General features: G+C 29.4%; 1 long non-coding RNA gene across 1 annotated transcript; it reads left to right on the top strand.

Annotated features, from left to right (window-relative positions):
- Positions 1-882: 882 nt before the first annotated feature.
- LOC103309278 lies at positions 883-1,820 on the top strand. Its single transcript, XR_003838621.1, has 3 exons — positions 883-1,258; positions 1,462-1,612; positions 1,690-1,820. It is a non-coding gene; the product is annotated as an uncharacterized LOC103309278 (long non-coding RNA).
- The last annotated feature ends 8,231 nt before the right edge of the window (positions 1,821-10,051 follow it).

Raw genomic sequence — 10,051 nt, 5'->3', positions numbered from 1 at the left:
TAAGAGCTTAAAATAAGTCAAAATATTTGGAAAATGTTATGGTGTATAGAATATGGTAATATAACATTCAGTCTAAATGTCATATACCTACGGTCATATGTTTAAGAGTTACACCGAAAACCAAAATCAATTTTCTCGAAAACAGATTTTGCGTAAAAATTCCCGTTTTTCCTTAATTTTTCTTTTGTTTTTCACGGCGCTTTTGAAAACTACTGGGAAATTTTTACTTTTGACCCAACAAAGTACCAAATAGATTCTCTTTCCTATCAGAAAAGATACTGTTGAAGAAAATCCAAGCACTTTTACTGTCCTAAAAAGTGATGACAGACACACACAAAAAAAAATTTTAAATTAAAAATTAAAAAATTAAAAAAACACACATCATTGTAAAATCAATACATTCATCGTTCCACACAGAATCTAAAAGTAAACAATAAAATAAAACTTTACAGAAATTTTTTGAAGTTTATTATAAAATGTTTAATTATTCTACTATTTTCATTATTATTTTAGATGCTTTAAGTAAGTACAAAGACTTAAATCAAAAATTACCTAGAGGAGTACTTATATATAGAGATGGTTTAAAATATGATGATGAATCATTTCAAGAAACTTGTATATCTGAGGTTAATTTAATGCTGGTTAGTATTGTTTTAAATTTTCTTCCATTTATATTATATTATAATATACAGGGTGTTTTGTCATTGTAAGCGACGTTTTTTAATGATTATGGATCGATAATATTGTGTTACATAAAAAAAAGATGTATCTTTATTGTTAGCTTGCAATTTTTTATAATTACAATTTCAAAAAATGTAAGCACCCAGTTGTACCAACAGCAAAATAAACTTTATTTTTTCAAATGGTAACAACTATATTTTTAACGGGTTCTAGTAGATCTTTTTTTTTGATGTTGAAAGTCAAATTATTAATTTTAGTTTACTAGTTTATCAGCTATGGTCTTCTGATGTTTAGTGTAACGTGGACGGAGTTGAATACATGTTCAATTTTACCTCGTTTACAATGACATAATCTATACTCTGTATATGGTTTGTATGTGGCTATAAAAATAATTATATACAATTTTGTTTTTACAGGCAAAATGTTTTGAATCCTATTGTGGAGGTACGGTTCCCTTTGCATACATATTAGTAAAAAAATCAGATGAAACTAAATTTTTCACTCATTATGATTCATTGAATTATCAAAATCCACTACCTGGAACAATTGTTGATTCTGATATCACTGACCCAAACATGTGAGTATGAATATGCATCTAATATACATTTTATTTGAGAAATGTTATTGATATAATATTTAACACAATTATATATTATAATCATAAATCACTTATCATCATCTAACTTAATATTACATTAACTGTTATAATAAATTAACTGTTTTTTCATTTTGATGTTTAACAAAATGTACAAAGTTATAATTAACACTTATCTGTGACAGATTCGACTTCTTCTTGATTTCACACACAGTCAAGTCTGGATCAGTGTCTCCGACTTACTATTGTATACTGTTTAATTCTATTCCTCAGTTTTTGGTAGATGAACTACACATGATTACTTACTTCTTAACTCACATGTACTACAAAAGTCCGGTGCGTATAATTTAAATAATAATAATTAATAAGCATAAAAATCAAATATTTTATTGTGTTTTAATTTATTTTTCTAGCATACCATACAAGTTCCTGCACCGTGTCAATTGGCATACGATTTAGCATATTTTAGTGCAAATACACTTAAGAGTACTGACAAAATATTGTTACACGGCTATCCATTCTTTTTTTAAATTATTATGTTTTTCGTTATGATATTTTTGTATATTATTTTTATAAATAATTATTTAACTTGGCTATATTATATATTATGTTATTTATAGGATCAATGTCTAGATTTTATGTCTATAAGTTTAAGTTCACATATTTTAAGAACATTTTTTTAATGTCTAATGATTTAGGACCGGATTTATATGCAAATGCATATACGTATTGGAATAAGCTTTTTGAAATCTGATAAGAATTGTCTCCGATTTAGATCATTCTTATTAAAATAACACGAACTGTATTTTGCATATTTTGCTTATTTCAACGTTTTTACCTATTAAATACATATTTAATGCATATTTGTAGGTTTATAGTGCATATTATTATTTATAGCACATATATTTGTTTTTCGTCGTATTTTCACGTTCACAGCCACATATAATATCGATAATATGCCAAAAAAAGATGATATACATAAATATACATATACATATATATGTATATATTATTATAATATATACATATACATATATATGTATATATTATTATAATATCAATATAAATAAATTCGTTGTTCCTATAATAGAGTTCAAGTGTTCGACGGAAGCCAATCAGGGCTAATATTTTATAGATTTAAGATAAATAATCTATAACTTGTAACTTGTAACTTACTATACAGCAGAGCGACATCCACTTGCCCACCTTTTTTTTTCAATAAGTAATTTCGTCAAAATTTAAACTTAAAATTAGTATAAAAATAAACTGTGCTTATGTATTTTTTAGATTCTTTGGTAACAGAATTAACTACTTACGTGGAATCTTCTTTTGAATTTTCAATCCTTAGATATAAAAGTTGAACATTTTATACATTTTTAACTACAAAATAATTATTCAATATTAAATTTGAAGAATTTTGTCAAAATTTGAACTTCAAATGCTTATAAAAAAATTTTTGCCTATGTATTTTTAATATTTTTCAACTGCTATTGTAACAATATATCAGGAGCCTTGTATTAAAATTTTAAACACAAAATTTTACACTCAAATTTGGACGAAATAACATATTAAAAAACCTGGAATAACTATTTTAGTTATTTTGTTGTGATTGTAGGTATAATATTATTTGTGGGTACTTGAAACTTCTAAAGTTTACTATTATATATCTATGATAGTACTACGGTTTGTTGTTAATGTATAACGCGTTATAAGTACCTAATAGATATTGTGATATGATTAATTTGGAATTTATTATAGGTACCTATTATAGGTCATTTTTTTTTTTAATACCATAGACTATATAATATTATGTCTTATACCGTCTTCGCTCAGAATCGTTTTTCTTATACAATAATATTATATCATTGAATTCAAATTTAATACTCTCCATTATACAGTGACCCACTTGTAACCTACTGTACAGCAGAGTGACTTCTACTTATACCCTGCACCTGTTTCTTTTTTTTTTTCTGGCGCTTTCAAACACTATTAGGATTTTTTAGAATTTAGTTAATGATTGAAAAATTAAAACATAGTTTTTCATAAATAGTTGATATTGTAACCCAAATATCTAAAAGTATATATTCACACAGTCATTTTTATAGACATTTTAAGTTCAAATTAGAATAAAATTAGATGTGTACCTAAACCAAAAATAATGTTTTTAGTTATTTTTTTGTAATTTAAAAATATTATTCGTGGGTAGGTACATAAAACTTTTAAAGTACAACAAATTAAATGTTTTCGACAAAGAAAATTTAATATACTGTTCGTATAAATGACTTTAATAGCAATATTATAAAATATACTTATAGTAATATAGGCAGATCGTCTTCGTTCAGTTTCAGTTTTGGTGTACAATGATTTTATATCATTGAATTAACATATAACACATCCATTACAATGACCCATTTGATATCTAATGAACAGCAGAGAGGTACTTACCCATTTGCTACCATTTTTTACATTAGTACTTCATTAATTCTATAGTACCTATATTGTGTACAATATATGTATGCTAAAAATGAATACCCACTACCCAATACCCACCCACCCACCCAAATTTTGGTGGAGCGGCCGCTCCTCTAAGCCCGCTTCGCCACGCAACTGGTGTCCTCCTTTTGAATTGTTATTAAGTATTTTTGAACTCGCATCCAATTTATTATTTTGATTTACTTCTTCAGATTCCAATTTAAAATTATTTGGTTGCTTAGTATTTTTAATTGATGAAAGTGATTGTTCTTTGCCTATTAAGAGATTTCTTAGTTGTTGGGCCACGTCTTTAGTTCTATTCGTATCGGTATCTTTATTTTCTAATTCTAACTATGAGCTTGGTTCACTAATATTTTTTTCACAAAAATTTTTCTGGCTTTTATTTAAATCTAATGATAACTTGTTTTCAGTAAAGGTAAGATCCACAGTACTATCGTTAAAATTATCGTTATCTTCGGTATCAATATTCAAGAAGTCCTCCTCTAAAAGTTTTTAATGCTGATTTCGCGAGATCCTTTAATTGTATAATTGTTCACGATTCTTCACAATGTATGTTGCAAAATTTTAAAAAACCGACTACTTCTATTTATCTAACAAAAGTATCCACGATACCATTTTCTGAGATATTATGAATTCAAATTTTTTCTCTACTGGTGTTAGTGCATTAAATTCATTTTTACTTAAACATTCGACTTCGTATAATGTGCAAAGCGTACATTTTTTAACTACCTTAGCATATAATGGTATCTTTCTAAATTTCGAATTTTCAAAAAAATCTCCCAAATTATTCTCATCAATTTGTTGTAATATGCCTATTCAATCTGTTACACTTATTTCTGAATTAAAGTGTTCGTTTAAAAATAAAATATTTGATTTTGTTACTTTAGCAACCTGATTATTAACATTTAGTTTAATATAAAATTTGACATCCATTAAGAATAATTAGGCTAATAACTTCACATAAGATTCGCATGACACCTAACAATAATATCACAACACAAGGGGTGTACCTACCTTAAAATTGAAATTTTTTCTCGAGAAAAAAAATAAATATTATTTCCAAAAAAAAAAATCGGGCCTCCAAGGACGGGCGCCTCCACAAACTGTAACGTCTCCTCTTCACCTATCGCTCACTCGGGTGTCGTTTTGTTTATATTACCGAGGTCTCGGAGACTCGACCTCGGTGTGTGATATTATTACTTAGGGATCAGGGTTACCTTATGTGAAGCAAAGTAATAAATGTGTATACATATATGTACCTGTTATTGAATATTAATATATTGTTATTACTAGGGCAGAGAAGTTATAGGAGGTAAAATTGGAAAAATATGCACATAAAAATTGAAAATATGCATTAAAATTCATTAAATATGCAATATAATATGCACAAAAAAAAATTTAATTATATTATAGTAAAATAAAAAAATTAGATATAAAAGAAATATGAAAATCATTGTGTTGCACAATTAATTTTGTTTTAAATATTTTCTACGTCGAATGATCGCCGATTGTTAGTATGGTTTTCTTCAATCTCGAATTTTTGATTTATCCTTAAAATAAATATTAAATATATTAATACAAAAATAGTTTTAAGAACATTTTTCTCTCACCTGATAAATTATTGCATTGCACAACTAATGTTTTTTTAATATTTTCCACGTCGAATGATCGCCGATTGTCGGTCAGTATGGTTTTATACCGAGAAAAACTTCTTTCGACGTCTGTTGATGTTACTGGTGCATATTTATAAAATGTTAAATCATTTCCCGTTAGGTCTTCTGGTAAACCATCTATCAATGAACTTTCTCCATTTAAAATTTTTAAAATTTTTAATATTATTGCAAACCCAGAGTTTTTTTCTAAAACTTGGTTAAATTTTGTATTTACTTTCATTCCAACGTCACCCGCTACTTCGTCCAATTTATTTTTTGTGAACATTACTGTTGTTACTGAATCAGTTAGTGATACACCTTGTGATTCTAATTTAGTTATGGTTGATGGTAAAAACCCATAATTTGAATCTATAAAAGTCGAATTTGGTTCCATTGAAATTTCATTTAGAGGGGCTTGAGATTCTTTTATAGATACAGCATCGTTAGAATCAAAATGTTGCATAACATCTCGTACTTGCTTAAAATATTGGCAGTAATAAGAAGCAGCTTCAATCTAAGAACCCCAACGTGTAAGTACAGGTTCTGGAGGAAGAGGGACTTCTGGAGCTTCTGTCTTAAAAAATAAAACACGTGAAGGTGCTTTTAAAAATACTTGCTTTCCTTTTGCCACTAATTTATCAACTCTAGGAAAATGACTCCGAATATTTTCTGCCACTCTATGTAATCCGTGTGCTATACAAGTAATATGGATCATCTTGGAGTACAAAGCCTTGATAGTTGTACCTGCTTTCTTCATGTATGGCGCAGCATCGCTTAAAAATAGGAGGACGTCATCATGACGAACACCGTCGGGCCACAGGAGAAACATTGAACTGTCAAAAGTTTGGTTATTGTAAAAAAATTGGCTTTTTCTAAAACTTCAGTATTTAGTAAATATATTTTTCCGGGTCTATCCTTCAGTAGAGTTCCGATTATTACGTTTGCAATATATCTCCCTTGCACATCTGTCGTTTCATCTACAGAAACCCATATTTTATTTCCTACAACGTCTTTTCTAATTTGATCAATAGCTTCTAAATAGCAATCGTTTGTATAAGTTTTCCTCAACGTTGATACACTAGGGATGTCATTTAGAGTATATTTTTCAGGAAACGATCGGAATTGAACATTAGAAATTTTATGTAAAGGAATGTTTGCACACATCATAGCCTTGCATAAATCATGTGAAAAAACAAATTTTTTGTTTGGCGGCTGTGATATAAATTGTTGTTTATTTTCTGCAGGTTTATTTCGACGAGCTAATAATCGTTCGTGTTTATTTGTTTTTATATGTTGAGTTACTGTAAATTTTTTCTCAGCACTTACTTTAACCTCGCAAATCTTACAATAAAGCATAGTACCATCGGTAGCAAATGTATCTTCACCAAACTCTTTCACATACTTGTTAAATATATTTACATTTAATTTTGGCATTGTGCAAAATGTTAGCAGAAATGTTAAAAGAAAAATGTAAGCATGGAAAACACAACAAACGGCACGCACTTTCGTATCGATCGACACTTAACACCATACTAACGTAATATTACTGACGGACACTGGACAACTAATAACTTATTACCTACTACAAGTTACAACAGCGAAAGTATATACTTATAAATTATATCTCAGGGTTACTGATCGGGCCATGGTGTGTCGTGGGTGCCGATGTCCAAACGTGGGCTGAGCTGGTCTTCCGTAGGTCCTCTTAAGGTCGTTGTCAACCATCGAGTTCCACTATCGACCATCCACTCTGACTATTGATTGCCGACCATAGACTCCTGCATCGATTATGACTATTAACTCTTGACTGTTGACTATCGACTCTCGACTATTCTATTTAACCATTTACCGCCAGGAGTCCCGGTCGGTTATTAACACGACGCAAGCTAAACATCGCGTCAGCAATATATATATTTCATACATAATATATACACATTTGCCATTGCTAACACTCAGCATATTAGCCGTGCTCAACGTAGGGAGCAATGTACGATGTCGATGACGATATTCGTTACATAGTTCCATACGCCTATATTTTTATAATAGTTATACTCCCTTATAGTACTAACTGACATTTACCATTATAAATTACAACATGCATTCTATAGAAAAATACGAAGTCTTTTGTATGAGTAGGTAGGTATTTGGATTATTGCTGGACAAATGATGGATACTTTTAGGTAGGTACCTATACCTGTCATGTGAATATCCGTAGTACCTAGGTAATTATAACATTATATATAATTACTAATATTATTAATATAAAAATGATTCAATACAAAATATGAGTTATCCCGTCGGTAGGTCAACGACGATTATAATACAAATAATTCTTATTACATTATAATATTTATAGCTAATACCTATATTTTAAGGTTTAAATTAGTCCATAGTCTTTTCCTGGAAGCGTCTGTTGTCGCTCGACATCCGTCGTACTTAGATATTCAGTTTTTGTATTGGGGGGATAAATCACGGCCAACAACACAACAACAGTCTGATGGCAGCACATTACAGCAATGAAAAATTAAATCTAACAACATAAACATGTTTACGAAAAACAAACGAAACACTATTAAAAAATGGGTTTAGAGTAAATATACCTATTATGAAATTTATAGAGAACAATATTTCGGAGACAAGCGCATCAGGGTTTTGTATTATCCAAAATATAAAGCTCGTTATAAAAAGCACTAAAACTTTTTTTTTTACATTTTTTAAATTACTGTAACCTTTTCAATAATTTATATTTTAAAAAACGCCGATTAGATTGTCTCCAAAGTATTTTTATCTATACATTTTATAATTGACATTTTTACTCTTAAACTACGTTTTAATGCCGTTTTGTTTGTTTTTCGTAGACTTGTTTTTACAGCTAAAAATTACGGGCATGACGTCCTGTTAACATACTAAAATAGTTTTTCGGGTATCAACTTTACTCGCTCTGTATTTATGGTAGAGTTACCAACATTTCACAGCACATTGCGAAGAACTTTATCTGTGCCTGATAAAGTATTAAATTATACTTTAGGTACTGTATCTAATGAAAAACAACAATAATAAAGCAAATATTTGATCATACATAACTTAAATTGTATTTATGTTACAAAAAAAGAAAAACATGTAGATAAATTTCTTCTTTATGCATCGTGAAATTGTTATCCTTTTATCACAAATACGGCGAGAGAAATATTGATACGCACAAAACAGTTTTTACACCCAAATGAGCGGCGGTAGAGCGGCATCTTATAAGATGTATCTTTTAAGTGTTTTTTGATCAACCATCTACCCAATATAATAAAAACAGTTCTTAAGTGTTTTAAACATTCAAATACTATGACTGGGGGAATTCTTTGTAGTTTTGTGCAGAGTGAAGTTTGGAAATTTAAATGTCAAAATAACCCAGATAAAATAATCATACTTTTTTATATTTTGATGAATATCAGACTAACAATCCTCTTTGAGATCATTCTGGGGAAAAAAATGTCAATTATTTAGTAAAACGAGATGATAGTAAAATTAGAAATAAAGAAAATTATTCACAACTCACAAGGTATAGTTTGCTAACCCATACTGTAACCGTCTGACGAGCTCTTGCCATGGTTTCCCTTTTATATATGATACTGTCTTTTGGAGTGGGTGATCGCTGTAGTGGCTAAATTCAGTCATGAGGCAGAGTTCGGGTCTCGTACTTGGTATTCTGGTTGACTCGCATCCTGCCGTACGAATATTGAGACTTTCCCGAGGAAACACTTTATAGTTTAATTTTTTAATTCTAAGTTAACTATTATACGCTCTTGCAATGACCTCAACATGTTATGTTATACTAATAAATTGCCTTATTAGTTATATCGTGAAATACTACTAGAAACGTGTGCTATGTTGTACATAGATACTAGGTAGGTACGTAACACAACCAAATTCATGGTTTTAATGCAGTTCACAATTACTCAGTTGACCTAATGCATACCATTTTGGAGAGGGTTTGTTTTTATGATTTATCTGGTATAGGTATTACCTATATGAATTTATCATTAATTAAAAATACTTTTCATTGAAGACATTGAACAATCGCTTACATTTTCACTATGGTCTTAAAAACAGTCTTGTAAAGAATAGGCACTTTTATTTTGTATTTGGAATACATATTCAAATAAATGAGAACTAAGGTATTCTGATTTCTAAATATATTTCTTAAAAACTATTTAAATACGTATTCCAGGCACGTAGCCAGGATTTTATTTTATTTTTTTTTTTTTTTGGGGGGGGGAGGGGAGGCTCGAAATGAATGTTAGTACAATTTTTATGCTTAATTGATATATAAAACCTTTTATTTTATAACGGAACTCGTGTTTGTCTCGCACAGTCACGCTCAATACACATGTATGATTAATATCTCAGTAAACTATGAAACCCAATACGAGATTTCCGATAACATGTACAAATATCACATATCTGCGATAATATTGTTCGATAATAATATTGATGTTATACGAAGTTGTTGACGTGACAGTGTGTCGGCCGTCGGGTCTCCGCAATATAATTCGACCCATAGATAATAATATTTGACCGTTCTATAGTGGTTTATTTTTGTACCAAAACACAATAACATTTTTTGAATAACATGAATTTT

Source organism: Acyrthosiphon pisum, chromosome X, assembly GCF_005508785.2.
Source record: "Acyrthosiphon pisum isolate AL4f chromosome X, pea_aphid_22Mar2018_4r6ur, whole genome shotgun sequence".
NCBI classification, from domain to species: Eukaryota; Metazoa; Arthropoda; class Insecta; order Hemiptera; family Aphididae; genus Acyrthosiphon; species Acyrthosiphon pisum.
This window is presented reverse-complemented; position numbering and strand designations above follow the sequence as displayed.